We start from the raw sequence: 19,034 nt of genomic DNA, 5'->3' as shown, positions 1-19,034 counted from the left end.
GTCCTTTTGTTTGTGATCATGCGAAAAAAAATGGTTGCTCCATGAACAGTATACATCAAAAACATGTTATACTGTAATATTATTTCTATGTCAAAACAGAAAAACATATATTAACTTCCATTTCCATGACAGGTGAAATCTCCAGGTGTGATCTCTATGCTGAGGTCACACTAGTGACCCTAAAACTATTATATCTGGTCCAAAGTGCCACAACATTATCAAGGCGAAGGTCAACTTATTATTCAGGTTCAGAAAATATTGAGAAGAAATAGGTAATTAAAAAAATTGCAGAGATTTTATTTATTTAACAAAATGCAAGCAGCAACATCTTGTGTTATCCATGCTGGGTTAATTTTGCTATCTTAAATACAACCAAAATCCCAAGTACATTTAGTATAATGAGTAAGTGCACAAAAAAATCACCATGGTGTGTTTTCATACATTGGCATCAAACTACCTATTTTTCATTAATTATAACAATACTTTTGTAAAACATAATGTAATAGTTCAGCTTATTATATTTACTCTTAGCTACCTATTACCTACTGCAGTAGCTATTAATATTTTTATTTTAAAGTAGTGGTCTACTTTATAATAGTGGTTTATAGAGTTATTCTTACAAAATAAATGTATTAAAATAATTCTACCCATAATTGCATGGCTGCATTATCTGCTCTTGTTTTAGCATATTTTTCTCAGACTAAATGTTTTTCTAATAAATACTCTACATGAAATATAATAAAACATCATTATGGTATCATAGACGTTTAAAAAAACTTTGCAATGTATTATCTTCTCAAATTACACTAAGTCTAACTAAGCTACATACTTGTTAATTTATTTATTTATTTTTAAAAGGTGCTGTTTGAATATTGTTTCCAAATACTGTACTATATTATATATAACTTTGTAATACAAGGTAAACAGATTGTGTTTTTAAATTTAGTAATCACTCACATAATTAATAAGGTGCCGAAAGGTAAAAATAAAATTCTTTCGCCTGCCTGCAGCATATTGATGATTTTCTAAAGCTATGAATTCTAGGAGTGACAGAGCAGTAGTAGACATCATCTTATGCAGATCACATAAAGGAAATGAACGCTTCTTTGCTTAAACTCCTGCTGGTACGGAAACTGTTCTGTGATAAACCTGATGCGCTTAGATAAGCTGAACCTAATTTAAATCCCATTTAAAAAAAATAGCAACTGTCTCCAGATTTTTAACTGCAAAGCCATTTTCAATTAATCTGGCATTTTGTTGGAACGTTTGGGAACATCTGAACATATCAGCTTCATTCTTTAACACAAATACTTTGGCTTTTTTTAGTCTATGCTTAACACATTAATTGTTGAATATTCCTTTGTGTAGTCCTGACTAATGTCTCTTATTCAAAATGAAATCATGAAGTAATCAAATAAATCAATTAAATCATTGTGCAGGTTGCCTTTTTGCCCTATATCTTAAGCAATGTAAATATACTGCAGCAATAAATATGCAGCAAGTTCAACATAATCCTATGAACTAGTGTGTGTATTGTATGCGTGTTGTAATTTTCGAAAGTTCCTCATTTGTGTTAGAGCCTCACTATAATGCTGTCTGATTGTCATGTGTTCTGTAGCTAAATTGGGCGATAGAGGCTACTTCAATCATGTAGCTGCATTGTAGCATAAACAAAAAATGGGCCACGTTGTTTGCGATCCACTGCTTAAACAACAATGAAACAATTTCAATGCACGCTACTGTCATATTTCATTGGTTGTTTGTTTTCATCACTGAATCTGTGTCTTTGTAGTCAGAAGGAATTTATGAGAAGTGGGTAGGAACAAATTTGCATTCACATTAACAGACCCATTTTCTTTTGAGTTTTATAGACTGAAGTGCTTAACAGGGCCTTGTTAATCTACCAATAAATCACACACAAACAACTCAGAAAATTGATGCATAGCATGGTTAGATACCTATAGCTTATATTGAGCAATAGGTAGAACAATGTGTACAATCAAATAGCATTTTTTCATACATAATTAAATACTCTTGTTAAAGAAATCATTGCTATGAGACTGCCTGTTTTACACAAATGGATTCAATAACAGAAACAGAAACCGCAGCTATCACAAAATCTGCAATAGAAATGACAAAACTCACGATAACTTTCAAAATATATTTATTTTTTGCATTAACCAGCATTAATTTTTCTCTAAAACAAGAAGATTTATTTTTATGATGCCTAATATACTGATAAACAGCCCTGTCCACAAACAAATCCTAACGGATGCTATTGTATTTTTTCCTTCGTTAAGCTCCAACCATGCCTTTGCCTCTGTGCTACAAGATTTGATGTGAAGATGCTATGACAAGCTTGGCTTCTCCCAACGCAGCTGGCACTGCTGATGCCAAAAGCCAGAGCTTGTTGTAATGGGATCATGGGAGACTCGTTCAGCGCACAGTTTGCCTGTTAGGTTCCCACCCGCCTCTGAGCACTCAGCTCTTTTGCCTGAGTCCTCTTAATGAGAGGCACAGGACAATGCCAGCATTGTTGCGTCTGTTTGGAATCTTGTGCTAAGAACAATTGCTGTTTACCCAAGCATTTGCTCTACCCAAACTCCATCGTTAATTACTTCTAGAGCTCCTGATTAACTCTGCTCTGCACTCCAATACAAAGAGCTATTGAGCCAGCCATTGGGCATCCTGTACGTCTACTGTATTGCTCAGTCTTCATCTTCATCATGCATGCAAAACTGTTACCAACACAATTTGCACACGACTCATCTACAGTATGCAGAATGTTTATGCGTGACAAATCCCTACATTGCCGTAGTGTGAGAAACCAATATCAAATACTAGCACCATTACTGCAATGACAGAGGTCTGTGGGAAAAAAAAGTATAGTAAAGAAATCTAACCTTCTAATTGACCTTGATAATTCTAGACAATGACAATTCATCTGCTTCAGCTAAAAGAATTGACGCACCCAAAGCCTATTTACAAAATTGTCAAATGATTACTACATCTGCATCAATGTTAACCAAAGAAAAAAAAAACATTCACTGTGTCTATTTGCATTTTTCTGTTTAGTAATTTTGCAATGTCAAATATATGTGTTTTTCGTTCTTATCAAATGCACCACTAGCACTGTAAAACAGCATCATGAATATGCATAATTATGGAGGTTTGCAGTAATTTTTCTGGGTTATCTGATGTGACATTTGTAGGACAGTAACATACATCAATTTAAGCAACAGCGACAAATACTAATTCCTCGTATTTTCACATTAAATATTTATAAAACTTACAAAAATATACTTAAATATTTTTTCAATATTTTGTGAATAACTATTAAAAAGTCCTTCATAGTAATTTAAGGAGTATTTGAGATTTCTTATTTAAAGGATTCCCCCCTCCCACATATAGTAACATATATAATATAGGCTTTGAATCCAGGTAGGTTTGCCATTTCTATTACATAAAGTTAAGGAGCTTTCAGGTTTGTTCTAAAACAAGAATTGGTGTATTATTATCAATCTATTAACAATCCACTAGAAAATGGCTAATATTTTTGTATAAGAGACTACTAAGTAAATAAAAATTTCCAAATGAAAATGCAATGTCTATATCAGATTTTAAATAGTTTTCGAGACCAGACTGTATTTTTTTTTCCAAGCAACACCATTGTTAGCTAGCTTGAATACTAACAAAATTAGAAATATTTAACAATCTAACACAATATGTTACAACTTTTTTGTAGTCTCACAATAAAGATATGTTTACAAATGGAGTGAATATCCTGCAACACATACTTTGATTGCTGCTACATGCTACAAATTTTATGCAATTTCATGGCACATTTGCTTTCTACCAGCAGACCACTTTATTTAGGCTCTCATTTTTACATCCTCACATAATATAGCATAAATATGCACCAAATTTTGCCATGTTACTATTTATAAAATATAGCTAATTGGCTAAATGGAATAAAATAAAAGTATAGCTACTTATATTTTAACATTTTTAATATATTTTATCAAAAATCTAATTAGCAATCACACATGCTTTGTACTGCACCTTTTCGGAGCAGTGCTTGATCATTACTTTTAGTAAAAGCGCAATGTATGCTGTCTCCTTGCATTTTAATGCATACAGTTGTTCTGCAAGAAGCTTGCACTTGAATGAACAAAATTTATATTAACCACAAAGAATGCTTAAATCTTCACTGGCTTTTATTTCAGTATGTTATTTAATACAGCAGTATGGATGAAATAAAATTTATATTTCCCACAAAATATGATACCACCTTTGAAAACAGATGCTGAATTTCAACTTTCAAGTCCTGGGTCACACCTACATAATTGGCCAAACCTCAATATCACAGAACTGCCATGCTGGCATGAATATTTCGATTATAATTAGTGGGGCCTGCTGAGAAGACATGACGATAATGGAATAATAATAAACGAGGATATGCATCAGTATGATGGAGACCAAAGATGCTCAACTTCACATGCAACACAAAGGGCATGGCTGTAAATTGGATATTGTAACAGTAATATTCTACTATGTAGGCCTGGCCATTTCCAATGAATGACTGTATATGATTAGCACTGTGCTACGTGTAAAATGTCTATAAGGTATACAATGTATTAATATATTTCAATAACTGACTGAAATAAAGTCTATTTAGAAAAACACAATACGCAATTTTGACATCACGGTTCAGTAATAGCTCCAATAACAACATGTACTTAGTACCAATACATATATAATGTAATGACAGCCATCTTGGATTAAGCTAAAAAAATACATTTATTTTCTCTTAAAATATTTACACTTAACAACTGGAATAGCTATAGTTATACATCATGAAGAAAGCATGAGACAGAATTTATTTTCTAACTGGTATATAGATTAGATGTTGTTTTATTATTTGTCAAAATACATATTTTAAACAAGAAATATTTATTTAAAAAGCTGGTAGACAAAGTTCAGTGCTCAGAGGGTTAAACTCCCATTAAGTTTAGGACTTGAATGAAATATAATAGATACATTTATTTAAATTTATTCTGAGGAACGTGTTGGACCTAATATGTAAAAAGTAAATTCCCTCCAAAGAAATGCATTTTATTCTTGACTAGGCTGCTTCAATATTTACAAGGTAAGCTCCAGTTTTATAACCTATATATTTTCTCTTTAGTCTTTCTTATAAAGAGAGACTATAGGTTATAAAACTTGATCTATGAATGATTAAATAGCTCATGTGTGCAATATAGCATTAAAATTAAGTACAAGTGCTGTATAATTTGGGGATCAAGTTTTATTAATAAAACAAAGCACAAGTCTGTACATTATTTCACTATAAAGTCCACTTAAATAGAGTTTCTGAATACTTCTACTAATATTGAAAGCTGTATTTAATGGAGAATGAGCACTTCTTTATTCTCATCAATTCCTGACTACCATATGAATTTTCCACATCTTTCTTTGGGATGCACAATATTAAAAATTCATGGAACCACAACAAGAAATCAGCAAAGTTGTGCTTGTGTGTATATGTGCCTGTGAAGTTTTTATATATAAAACCTGATTTGGCCAGAACAGGACTAAATGCCTGATTGAACCCAATAGGGTCTACTTCAAAGAATACATCATCATTTTTATGCAAATATTTCACCTATGGTTCAGAATTGATATAAAATTAGAAAGCTTTGTATGATAATTTAAAATGTCACATTCCCCTGAAATAAATCATATTTTTTATAAATTCAGCTGAAGATATATTGGAGCAATTAAATTTATGTTGACCGAACATGTGGAAACAACACTAAAATAAAATTTAGGTAGGAACCACTTGGCATTAAATTGGGTGGTGAACAGGAAAAGTTCAGACTTAAATTACTATGTCCCATAATCCTTGTATTTAAATATAAATCCAATAAACAACCTGTTATTGCACTTCTGCATATCTTCAAATATACTCACATGTACTGATTATAAAAACTTCTCCCAGTTTTACCATACAGATCAGCACAAGTGACTGGTCTTAATATCCAGGTCAGCATTTACTAAGTCAGTACCAAACCCTGATCACTACATTTGCATTAATAGTTTCAATTTAAAAAATCATTTTTGTTCCATTCCACTATATTGAACAAAATGTCACAAACTCACTCTTTCTAAATAGCTATGAAATAAAATAAAATGTACTTCTTTGCAACTTCATGTTTCCTACCAAACATAGTAGACGTGTGCAATATTAATAGAAGCACATAAGTTCAAATAAACTTTAAATTAAGTTCTGTTCTAGGGAATGCAAATATTTATCATTAAGATCCTTTTGAATTGAGTTATATTCTACTTTTACATTGTTGGTTCAAACAATGGGTCAATCTGTTTTAACCGGCAATTATAAAAAGTGATTATGTTTTAAAAGAAATTTTAAAAAATGATTATGTTTGGTTGTTTAACAATTGACTTCACATTCCCAATATATATCTGTACAATCCAAAGGCACTGGTTGAAATACAGATGTACAGTGCACATTTAAGATCTTTTTCCATTGTTACTACAAAATCACTTTCTTAATAAAAAATAGTACAAAATAAGAAAAAAATAGAATTGTGCAGAAACACAGTGATAAGAAGTGTTTTGAAAATAATAAAAAATTGGTAGCTAAGCAATGACCAATAAAGTCAGCTTTATAGACCATTGATTAAATGGTAGGTTGAAAGTAAATGCGTACTAAGATGAAAACAGTTAGGAATTTTGAAATTCAGCCATCTTCTTCAGCATGATATTTTATAAAAATACCTAACGAACATGTTACAGATATTTATTTACTGAAACCCCTAAATCAGGCGTACTCTATCCTAGCATATTTTATCTACAACAAAAATAAACTTTCCTTTGGGAGGTCTGTGAACTGAATAACAAATGTCAGGCCTAAATCCTCTATGAAAATCGTTTCAGCTTAATCCTCTATATTCTGCAGCATGCAAATAAGCGCCAAGGCCCTCAGCCCGCCGTCATAGATGCAGCCAATTTACAGACACTGAATTATGTGCTATGGGCTCTCTTTCTGCCCCTCCCCCATCTCTGAACTTGATCCCAGCTGCATGTGTTACAGACAAAACCACAAACCAAGGTAACATATCATAGATTGCATGCTGTAAATTAACTTGACATTTGATGCAGAAAAACTATGACTATACTAAGGGAACAAATAACAAAACCATTCATTTTCTGTGCTGCATATATTGTGCATTAAACATATCAAGTGAAAGTACATGAAACCAACATATATTTGTCTTTGCACAACTCTTAAAAAAAAATTCCAGCAGCTGAATAGCATTAGATGCATTTCCTTCTGAATGGACATCATGCAGTAGTGCGGAATATTTAGCTGTTAATAAGATGCACAATTCATAAATTATTGAGCTCATTTTGAAGGATCTTTTCTGATGTGTTCTTGCACAGTCCTAACAATGTGTGGATGTTGTGTGTTGTAGTAGCCCAAACCAACAAGAACCACTGTAAGTACACAATTTTCTTTTTGTCTAAAAATGCTCATAGTACCATATCTTACAACTTGCTCTGGTTTTCTGGCTTTCTAAAATAAATGCATTACACCGGTAAAATATACATTCTTAGTACCTGTGCTGCTTAATATTCATGGATTTATTTACAGTTCCCCATATTGCAAATCTCACATGCAAGCGCATTTCTGTGTTTTGCATTACTGTCATGTCTATATTCCTGTGGGAATCTTCAATAAGATTTTTGATAAATCAAGATTTAACAGGCAAATATTGCTATAATGTATTCCATATTTCCATATTTCCGTTTTCTTTTTGAAATGAAACATAACCATGGCAGTCTATTGTTTAGATTGTTCACTACACACAAATAATAAAGGCCCACATGTTAAATTTTGGTTTTAACCTGAACTTATTTTTAATTGCTTTGGAGGATGCCATTTTGGGTGAATATTTTAGAGATGATTAATGGCTAAGTTTTGACAGGCTGAAGGCTGTGTCTTTTTATGTTAACGGTATTCCATCGTACCCCCATACCCTTTCTTTTTTTATGTGCAAACATTTCTTATTATTAGAAAACAGGAACACTTTGGAGCTAATATTTAATTAATCATTCGAAATGAGGTATTTTGTAGATTTCAGAATTACTGTTTGAAATTATTTTTTTAGAAGGACATTATATGTTAAATTCAACCCTACAAGTTGACAAAATTCTTACAAACATTCAGCAACCCTAGATATTAACTTCAGTTCAACCCAACAAAGGTTTTGAAACTGCCATGCTAACAAATTGAATGTAAGCATTCGTCACTTTATATTTTTAATTGAAATACCATTTTTTGTTTGACAATTATATTGCTAATGTAATGGGGGTGGGAGTATAGGAAGGCCACACCTTCTATAATCCTGTCATCTTCTAGTTCTCCATTATTGGGCATTAAAATCCCAGTATGAATGTATTAACAGCAAGGGCTGCTATCACTAGTAAATCACCAGTCAAAACTCTTCTTGCAGATTTTTATTTTTATGTGAAGTTAATAAAGGAAGGTTTTGAAGTCAAATGCATTTGCAATTCATATTAATGCCGTACAGTGTATTGTATTCATAGGTTCCACCATAGCCAGACTAAGATTTGTTTAAAATAACTAAAAAAAATGGTCAACACAAAAGATAACACTAGAGAAAATTATATTTTTAGCATCAGATAATGTGCTGTTTTCAGCAAAGCTTTTCTGGTCATTTGATAAGAGATTTTTTAAAAAGTAAAATTACAATGTTCCGTTTACAACTTACATGTCTATGGATAAGTAGTAGCATACATTCGTTATGGTGATAACCTTTGTTCTAGGGGGTGTGGCTTAAATTTGTGCTACTGTAACATTATTGCTAGAATCTATATGCAGTTGGGAATTGAACTGTACGCTGTGAAACTCATATTCTGTCCACTTTCCATTACCACACATTCTTCATTACTGTATTAGAAGCTTTGAGACTAACACTTTCATTGAGTCTGAAATGATTGTCACTCCAATGAGCAAATTAGTACAGGAATACCAAATGCTTAAAATTAAATATCTATGACTATGGGGAAAAAGGTATGTCCACAATTAATTAAATTATGAAGACAATAAGAATGTACAATGTTGTATAATGTTTCATCCTGTTGGTGTTCACTGGAAACAAAAAAAACAAGCTCTAGACTTCATTTTAGCTATTAATAAAATATGATTGTATGACATACCTTTACAACCTGAAAATGTAATAAATTAATTACTGCAATAAATTACAAAATGAATATTGTAATACATTATTTTACTGATACAGCTTTGGTAGCAAAAAACAACAGATTTTTTATTGTGACAAACAAATTAACCATAACATTGTCAGACACAGGTACAACATGTTATATTGCAGATACTGCACTATATTGATACAGAATAAATTAAAGTGTATGACAAAAGGAAACAAGGTTCTGCATGAATTATTATGAATAGGGTTGGCAAGTCTGTTTGGACTGGCCTTTTTGCTGCCCAGTCTTATTCTTAAATTCTGTGTTATGCCTTAAGTATTTTTTAATTGTAAATCTAAATTAATTATTACTGATAAAAGACTATTATATTGACTTTAAGTTTGCTACACAGCACAAGATTACAGTTACCTGGGTGTCTGTCACAAGTCACATTTATAGGTTTTGTAAGTTACTGCAGTTAGAAACACACACTCATTGTTTAAACCCAAACCAGATTCACTGGTAGGCCTGAGCTAGCCAAGCTACAGTAATGTCTAAGCAGTGACAATCATACTATATATTCTTTACTACTATGTCAATTGAAATTGATTCATAATCAATAAACTGGTTTAATACAAAGTGTCACAATGCAAACATTACCTAGGGACACAGAAGAGGTCAGAGGACATTTTGAATTTGTGTTGGCTTACTTTGGTTCAAAACCCTATAAAAATACAATTTTTGTTTGCCATGCCTCATACTGTGTTTGCACACCCAGATTTACCCATTCTGCAGACTCCTTTGGCTGCAGGCATGTGGAACTTTGCTAAGACTGACACTGTCAACATACACTCGGTTGGACATACATCACTTCATATTTCTTGCTTTCAGCACTGTTACCTTAGATTGGCAGAGCAGGCCTCATGCTGTTCTAATTCCAGGAATAATTCTGAACAGCCAGTTCTGTCACTCTTGCAGTAAAGAAATCTTACTAGTCATCTTCCATGCTGAAATGAACAATTAAAAATGTGTTTTAGAAAGATGGTGTGCTCTTTAGAATTCTTTCAATGCACATATTTTAATCTCATAAACCTTCAATAATCTGCAATTTAGAGAAATTAATCTTATTCCTTAAAATACTTTTGCTCTAACTTAATGGTGCTAATATGATGATAACTATATACTACGTATCTTGACCTGATTTTAAAAATCACATTGCAGAAAGAGCTGCCAAAATACAAAGTCTTAGTCAACTTTACATCTTCAAAACAATTTAGTAAAAGAAAATAAATATTATGCCTATAGCCCAACTTGCATTTATATAGCACCTTTAACATATTAAAACATTGCATGGCACTTCACAGAACATTATCAAACAAATTTGTAAACCAAGCCAGATAAAGAGATGCTAGGACAGGTGACCAAAAGCTTGGTCAAAGAGGTTCAGTTTTAAGGAGTGACTTAAAGGAGGAGAGAGAGGTAGAGAGGCAAAGAGGTTTAGGGGGGGAATTCCAGAGCTTAGGGCCTAGGCAGCTGAAGGCACGGTTGCCAATAGTGGAGCGAAAGAAATTGGGGATACGCAAGAGGCCAGCATTGGAGGAGTGCAGAGATTTTGGAGGGTTGTAGGGCTGGAGGAGGTCAGAGAGATAGGGAGGGACAAGGCCATGGAGGGATTTGAACACAAGGACGAGAACTCCAAAATCAATGAATTCATTGGATTGTTCACCAAAGATTAAAGGTTGGCTCGGGAGTATAGAATCAGGGGTCACAGTCTCAAAATAAGAGGTCGGCCATTTAGGACTGAGATGAGGAGAAATTTCTTCACTCAGAGGGTGGTGAATCTTTGGAATTCTCTAGCCCAGAAGGCTGTGGAGGCTCAGTCATTTAGTAGATTCAAGACAGAGATATATAGATTTTTGAATATCAAGGGAATCAAGGGATATGGGGATAGTGCAGGAAAGTGGAGATGAGGTAGAAGATCAGCCATGATCTTATTGAATGGCGGAGCAGACTTGAAGGACCAAATGGCCCACTCCTGCTCCTATTTCTTATGTTCTTATAACAGATTTTTCTACAAAAAAAGCATGTTGCAGTTCTATGGTAACTTTGATCACGTATAGACTAGACATGTTCAAAAAAATGTAAATCAATGCCCTTTAATGCTTTAAAACTATACTTTCAAAGGTACATATACTCAGTTTTCAGTAATTCCAAAATTATTTTTGGCTGTATACTGCACAACTGTATAAAAAGTTTCTAAATATTATGTGCACATTCTTTTCCAACTAATGTTGTTATTGAATTTCTTTCTACACATTTCTTCAACCTCTCAAATATTATTAAGAACTTCTTATTAATTAGTGGGTAAAATTTTATAGCAATTGTCTAAATGCAATAAAAATTTAACATCAAACTTTGGGTGAGCCCAAGACCAGTTTGAGAATTTTTGTCGAAATATCCTCAAAATATTTTATGCATGTTTACAGAAATAATACAAAACTGCAAAAAATATCAGGACACAAGAAGGTATAGTGATGATGATATCAAGACAACAATAGACAGAAACGTATTATTCTTCTAAATTTGTACAAGGTAAGAGTTTTGTAAATCTAGTACACCCATCCTCCTCAGGAGCTAGGCAATGTGCCTTATGTCCCATTAAATAGCATTCAATGGAGCATGATAAAGTTAAGAACCCAGACAGCATTATATTTGAGTGCTTTATAATAAAAAACGATGTGGCTGTGAAGCACTGCATTCAGATCTAGAACAATGGGATGAATGTCTCCTCTGTCTGCTGGCTATACGGACCCCATGAGAAATGATTGTAATTGCTCTTGGGATGTGGGTAATGCTGCATTTGTTGCCTTTCCATAGTTGCCCCGAGAAGGTGGTGGGTCTTCTTCTTCAACATAGAAATTGTTTTTACAGCTGAGTGACTTGCTAGGCTACTTCAGATGACATTTCAACCACATAGTAGAATCACATGTAGGTTCCCTTCCCTGCAGAGCATTAGTTTTTCCAACAATCCATCAGCTTGTTACATTGATAGATGAAGTGAGTGGGCAAAACTGTGGCAGATAGAGTTCAATCTGGGGAAATATGAGGCCATCTACTTTAGACCTAAGAAAGACCATTTTCTAAATGGTGAGCACCTAGGAACTGTGGAAGAGCAGAGAGATTAGGAGTCCATGTACAGAAATCACTAAAAGCTAGTGGAGAGTTACAACAAATAATTAAAAAGGCTAATGGCATTGTAGCTTTTATCTCAAGAGGACTGAAGTACAAAGGGTGGAAGTTATGCTACAGTTGTATAAAGCTCATGTTGGACCACATCTAGAGTACTGCGTTCAGTTCTGGACACTGCACCTCAGGAAGGATATATTGGCTATGGAGGGGTGCAAGGCAGATTCACCAGAATGATACTGGGGATAAAAGGGTTAAATTATGAGGGCAGGTTGCATAAACTAGGCTTGTATTCCCATGAGTAGAGAAGATTAAGGGATGATCTATATGAGGTGTTTATGATGATTAAAGGATTTGAGAGGATAGCTAGAGAGAAACTATATCCTCTGTTGGGAGAGTCCAGAATAATGGGGCATAACCTTAAAATTAGAGTCAAGCCATTCAGAGGTGATGTCAGGAAACACTTCTTTACACAAAGGGTAGTGGCAATCTGGAACTCTCTCCACCAAAAAGCTCAATTGAAAACTGAGATTGATAGATTTTTGTTAGCTAAGAATATTAAGGAATATGGAACCAAGGCAGGTAAATGGCATTGAGATACAGATCAACCATGATCTAATTGAATGATGGAACAGGCTCGAGGGGCTGAATGGCCTACTCCTGTTCCTATGTTCAAGATAACTTTTTGCAAGATTACAAATTTACTGAATTCAATTTCATAATTTGCTATGGTTGTAGGGTTCTCAAAATTCCCACATTCCCCAACAGCTATGGATAAAGCGGCCCTGTATGGACAAGATATTAAAAAGGGTACCCAAAATGGCTTCTGCAACCTCATGACCAAAAGTACAGGATTTTAAAAGCAAGGCCCTGCAAAAAGGCAGGCACTTTTCAAAACCTGAAATGAAACCCAAAATGCATGAATCTGTGAGAGACTTTGTGAAGCCAGACAGCTAGGTAAACACAGAATATGCATTCATTCACCTTGGAACAGATCAAGTCAGGATGGACCTAATCTGAAGGCCATCAACTCTTCGCATAAATAATCGGTAACAGCTCACAGGTAGCTGCTAAGCCAGGAAAAGACGATTAAGTTTCATAAATAACAAACAGCCAGGACATCGAAGCCATTATACAAGGAGACAACCACCCCAGAAGTCATTAAAATAAATGACTGCAATCATTTTAGACGAGCCCGCCAAAAGTTAGACAAAGGACCAACCTGATTTGGCGCGCAGATAAGGGGTGAAGAACCGGGTATAATTGTAGGCCCACCGACGGCCAAGCTCTCTCTCTTGCTCTCTGGCCGCTTGCTTCTCGACTTTCGTGCCCTGGCCTCGTGGCGGGCTCTCTTCTCACTCCCCACGCCGCTCAACACCAAGGATGCCCATTATCACACCGGGGGCCAAACGCGGGAGGAGAACGAGGCCCGATTCAAAGACGCACAGGACATACGGGGCCACGAACGGGCAGACGAGATGAGACGAGAAAAAAATGGTAAAACCGGTAAAGGCAGAGAAGGGCAGCGGAAAGACGCGTTGGGGGACAAACGACCTAGTTATAAGCTGGCGTTTGATGAATAAGTTGGCGTTTGAAGCATGGATAGTGAAATCAAGACAAACGGCCTAGTTATAAGCCGGCGTTTGATGCTTGGACAGTAAAACCCAGCTAAGAATAAACTGCCGTTCGAAGCTTGGGTAGGAAAATCATAGTAATGGTAAAAACCGCCAACCGAGCCCCAACCGCAGCAAAACCATCGACGACCAACCGCCCGAAGAAGAAGAAGACCCATCACGACAAGATACTCAATGAAGATGTTAACGGAGGAAAAGGGAGGGTGCTGCGCACAAACAACTCCATCACCGCGCCCTGTGACCACGTGGCAACGGCGCACCCCAAAGGACAGCATGAGTGAACCCCAAAACTCACAACCAGTTAAGATCAACAGGTTTTGAAATTGGTGAGCATGAATCCCTGGCCCCTCGTAGCTTAATCTAGTTAGGTATTGGGGGTGGGATAAGGATAAGGGGATTTTAATGTATTTGTTTCCCTCGATGTGCCGTGTGTTCCCCATTCCCAAATAAGTGTATTGGTTTCATATGCCTGTAATTATTCCAGTAATTCTCAGTATTGTGTTTTATTTAGCCTTTTAATAAAATTTGCAGTTTTCTTGCAACAAACCACTTGTCTACTCGATTTTCTGTATCGCCGGCTGTACCTAAGTCCGGTGTCTAGAACCCAGGGGTGTGGGAGTGATTCAAACCGCTCAGAGACAGTCAGAGGTGAAGCTGACTGGGCACACACGCTGCCACCCTCTACAGAAATGGCGACCACGGCAGGACTCCGGCAACAGGGGTGCGATACAGTAGCCAATGGTTCGGAAGAGCAAACCATGATGGAAGAAAGGATTTCTGATTATGTGTTTAGTAAGGTGAATATCACGAAGAAGTGGCTCACCACTCTGTTAAAGGCTGGGCGTCCGGTAGATGCCGCAGCTAAGTGGACAGAAGGAAAGGAGCACAAGAAGTCCCTAGAGAAGGCAGTCTGGCTGATGTGCTTCAAAAAGCAGGTCCAGCTTTTGGACAGGCTCGTTGCAGCACAGGCAGCCGAGATAAAGGAGTCAGCCCTGGAGATCCAGGATAAGGCTCTAGCAGGGGAGAAGTTACTGATAGCATTGCAGGCCCTGAATCAGGAAAGGGTGCAATTAATGGAAGAACATCAGGCCAAGTCACTGAAGCCAAGGGTAATGAGTTGAGGTTATGGGAAAAGAACGCCCGCCTAGCGAGATAAGTAAGGGAGCAGGAGGAGAAAGTAAAAGAAGTAAAGGCAGCTTACAAGTTAGCGAACGAACAGGGGTTTGAAGACGCAGATCATGGCCCCTGCAAGGAACAGATAGAAAATCTGAGTGTGGTCCTAAGGAAGGCAAAGGGCATGGAGTGCCTCATAGGCCCGGAAGCAGGTCAGGCGGATTTTATAGGAAACGAGGGGTGAACGGTTCAGACACCACAGGTAGTGCAAAGGGCCAACCCGTTTGAGGAACAGGAGGTCACACGACCACCATCCGTAGCGCCAAGTTTTAGCGAGGTCTGGCAGCAAGGGGGGTGAGTCAGGGGTACAAGCGGAGGTGAAACAACCCCCGCAGGAGAGGCTAGAACCAGGACCGATGTGCCCAGCCCGGCATCAGAGGTTCGGCCCACCCGTTAATGGTGAGGATGAGGGACCCTTCCAAAACCAGTTCGTATTACCCTATAGCACCCAACAGCTTAGGGCTATGGTGAGCCATATCTCAAGGCTCACCGAGAAAGGAGACCCCTCGGTCCACTTCAGGGAAGTGGAACAGGCAGCCAGCGTCAACGACTGCGATGATGCTGAGCAGGTAAAAATGCTGCTGTTCTGGAGAGTAAGCTCCTCCAGTCCCTCTCTGATGAAAGTAAGAGGGGGCAAGGCGGGTATGAGGCGCTCAGGGATGAAGTTCTGGAGGCCATGGGGATGAATGAGGGAAGTCCTTTCTCCCGTGTGGAGAAGACGGTGCAGCTCGCAGGGGAAACCCTGCAAGCTTTCGCGGACAGGTTATGGCCGGTGTACAGGAGGGCCTGTCCCGGGACACCTAACCGGGCATTCCTGAATGGGGATCAACTGGCCCACTGGCTCTGTTGCCTAGTGGCAAACAGCTTGCCACAGGTCCAGGCCAAGGCAGAAGTCTGGTTCGACCCTAGGAATCCCCTGACCACCGAACTTACGGTGATCAGACAGTTGACCCTAGCCTATAAGAACGGTAGGGGAACCGATGCACACCCACCTAAGGGGAAGGTGCATGAGGTAAAACCCGGACAGGGTAGGAAGGAGTGGCATCATGAAGGGGATAACCCTTCGAGCAATAAGCTCAATTGCTACGGGTGTGGGAAGGATGGCCACTGGAGGAAGGAGTGCAAAAACCCTTGGAAAGATAGCAAGGGAAAGAACTCCACAACCCCAGCCCAAAAGGTAGAGGCAGGGATCCCTCCCGCCGCGGTCGAGTCATTTTTGGACACCATGAGGTCCTTATTGACTGGCCAGGGGAGAGTAGCCGCCGCTACTGGTGCTCTGAGCCCGTCAGCCCCATCCAACCCACAGCCATGACTAGAGCCAGCGCAGCCTGTTTACCTGTGTTCCCTGCGGTACGATGTATGGAAGAGATCCCTCGTGGAGCTGGAGGTGGAAAAGGTGAAGGGGACCTATCTGTTGGACGCGGGGGCATCATGCGCTGTGGTCCATTCAGCTAACCCCACCACCTCGCCTCTCTCTAGCGGGGTCCCATACAGCCTATCGGGATTCACAGGCAGAGAACAGGCCGGCTCGTTTTCCATCCCACTCTCCATTCGTTTGGGTACACTCCGCTCTAAGTGGACCTGTATCCTAATGAAATGGGAACAGGAGGGTGGAAAAGGGATCCTGGGAGCCGATTTTATTGTAGGCCACGGGATCCTGGTGGATTTAAGAAATCATTGCCTATGGGGGACAAGTACAGGAAAGGACGGCGAGATAGTGGTAATCCCAGGAAAAGAAGGGAAAGGGACCCTGTGCACCATGAATCCCAAAGAGGGTTAAAACCTCGAGCTCATGGTCAGCAATACCCCAAAGGAGTTCCAGGCATTTGTGCGAGCCCACCTAGCCACATTTGCCACACACAAACACGACTGCGGGAGGGTCAACGGGTTTGAGGTCAGTGTAGACGGGGACCCCATGGCCCAACCACAGAAACAGTATAACTTCCCCAAGGAAGCGGAGCCAGACATGGAAGCAGCCATGTCCTCCTTAGTGCAGCAGGGAGTCCTGAGACTGATAGCCACCCACGTAAACTCTCCACTGTGGCCGGTTAGAAAGCCGGACAATTCCTAGAGGGCCACGGTGGACTATCGGGTGCTCAGCAGCAACATCCCAGCCTGTGCACCCACGGTAGCAGCAGTTGCCAACCTGATAGGAAGTATCCCAGCATCTGCAACCACGTTCACGGTGCTGGATATTTCCAATGGGTTTTGGTCCATCCCTTTAAGGAGGGAGGATCAGTACAACTTTGCCTTTACGTTTAAAGGGCAACAGTACACCTGGAACTGTTTGCCTCAGGGCTTCCACAACAGCCCCAGCATTTTCCACCAGTGCATGGCAAACAGTTTAAAGGGATTCAGCCAGCCCAGACAGTTGGTGCAGTACGTGGATGACCTGCTCCTATTCACTGATTCGAGCGAGGAGCATGGCCCACTACTGGCCGAACTGCTGGAGCTGCTCAGGCAGGAGGGTTTTAAAGTAAACCCAAAGAAAGCACAGATCAGCCAGCAGGAGGTAAAATTTCCGGGCCTGACCGTACGCGCTGGAGAAAGGGCCACAGATAAGGCTAGGAGGGAAGCGGTACAGGAGTTACTAGTCCCCAACACAGTCACAGGTGTGAGGTCATTTTTAGGGTTAACTGGGTACTGCAGAGACTTCATTGAAGACTATGCAGCCACAGCAGCCCCTCTGCTCTGACTGCTACACAAGGGAGTGGAGTGTGTTTGGGATGAGGGTTGCCAGGCAGCATTTGTCAGGCTCAAGGAGGATCTGCAGACCGCACCAGCTCTAGGGGCCATAGATGGGGGAAAAGAGTTCTTCCTGGAGGTAGCAGCCAGCGGGGACAGCCTGAGTGCTGTGCTGCTCCAAGAGCGGCATGGCAGGCTGAGACCGGTGGTCTACTCCTCCAGGATACTCACGGATGTGGAGAGGAGCTACTCCAACTGCGAGCGGCACCTCTTGGCCACACATTGGGCTGTGAAAAGATCGCTGATCTTCACAGGCACCTCTCCCATCACCCTCCTCACCCATCACACACCCACCCAGATGCTCCTGTATGGGAGGATCAAGGATGGGACGGTGAGCAGTGCCCGCATGGCTCGCTGGACCCTGCTCCTCTCACAGATGGACCTTAAGGTGAAGGGTCTCTGCGAGCCAAAGCTCGCAGTCAACCTGGTTTATCCTGGGACAGCCCACCGGTGTTCCATAGAAGGGGTTTGGGAAGTGGACATAGGTTTACGGGCCGCGAGATCTATGTGGACGGCTCCAGCATGGTATCTGCCGGCAAGCGACTCACGGGCTGCGGAGTTTATGACCCAGCGGCCAACATTGCCCTGGCAATTAAGCTCCCCAGCACCATGAGCGCCCAGCAGGCTGAACTGTCCGCGGTGGTGTACGTCGTTACACACCCTGAAATCTTCCCCACCCCATACACGATTTGTTCGGACAGCATGTTTACGTGCAATTCGTGTATGGAGTACCTGGCCATCTGGTCCTGCCACGGATACACCTCCGCCGACGGGAGACCCCTCACAGTAAAACCTCTGCTGGAGAATATCTTAGCCGCAGTGGGGGAGGAAGGGGAGGTTTTCATCCATAAGGTGAAAGCCCATTCCTCCACAGAACCCCGTAGTCAAGGCAACCAGCAGGCTGACATGCTAGCTAAGGAGGGTGCCCGCACAGGCACGTTCTGGGACCCATATGGGTCCAGACCCATAGCAGCAGTCAGAGGTAGGGATGGGACACAAGGGAGTGCAGGGGTAGCTTTAGCCCCGGACCTTAAGATGGTC

At 39.5% G+C, this 19,034-nt stretch overlaps 1 long non-coding RNA gene across 6 annotated transcripts in view; it reads right to left on the bottom strand.

Annotated features, from left to right (window-relative positions):
• Positions 1–19,034, bottom strand: part of LOC147124550 (uncharacterized) — a 244,334-nt gene that overhangs the window by 151,722 nt on the left and 73,578 nt on the right. For all 6 annotated transcript variants that reach the window (XR_015078552.1, XR_015078554.1, XR_015078556.1 and 3 more), the window contains one exon: positions 10,156–10,262. This is a non-coding gene — a long non-coding RNA (uncharacterized LOC147124550). The remainder of the gene's footprint in view (positions 1–10,155; positions 10,263–19,034) is intronic.

This window comes from Somniosus microcephalus, chromosome 1 (assembly GCF_052327205.1).
Source record: "Somniosus microcephalus isolate GS21.2 chromosome 1, FLI_Smic_1.0, whole genome shotgun sequence".
Taxonomy (NCBI): Eukaryota; Metazoa; Chordata; class Chondrichthyes; order Squaliformes; family Somniosidae; genus Somniosus; species Somniosus microcephalus.
The sequence above is the reverse complement of the archived record's forward strand: the minus strand, read 5'-3'. Positions and strand labels throughout refer to the sequence as shown.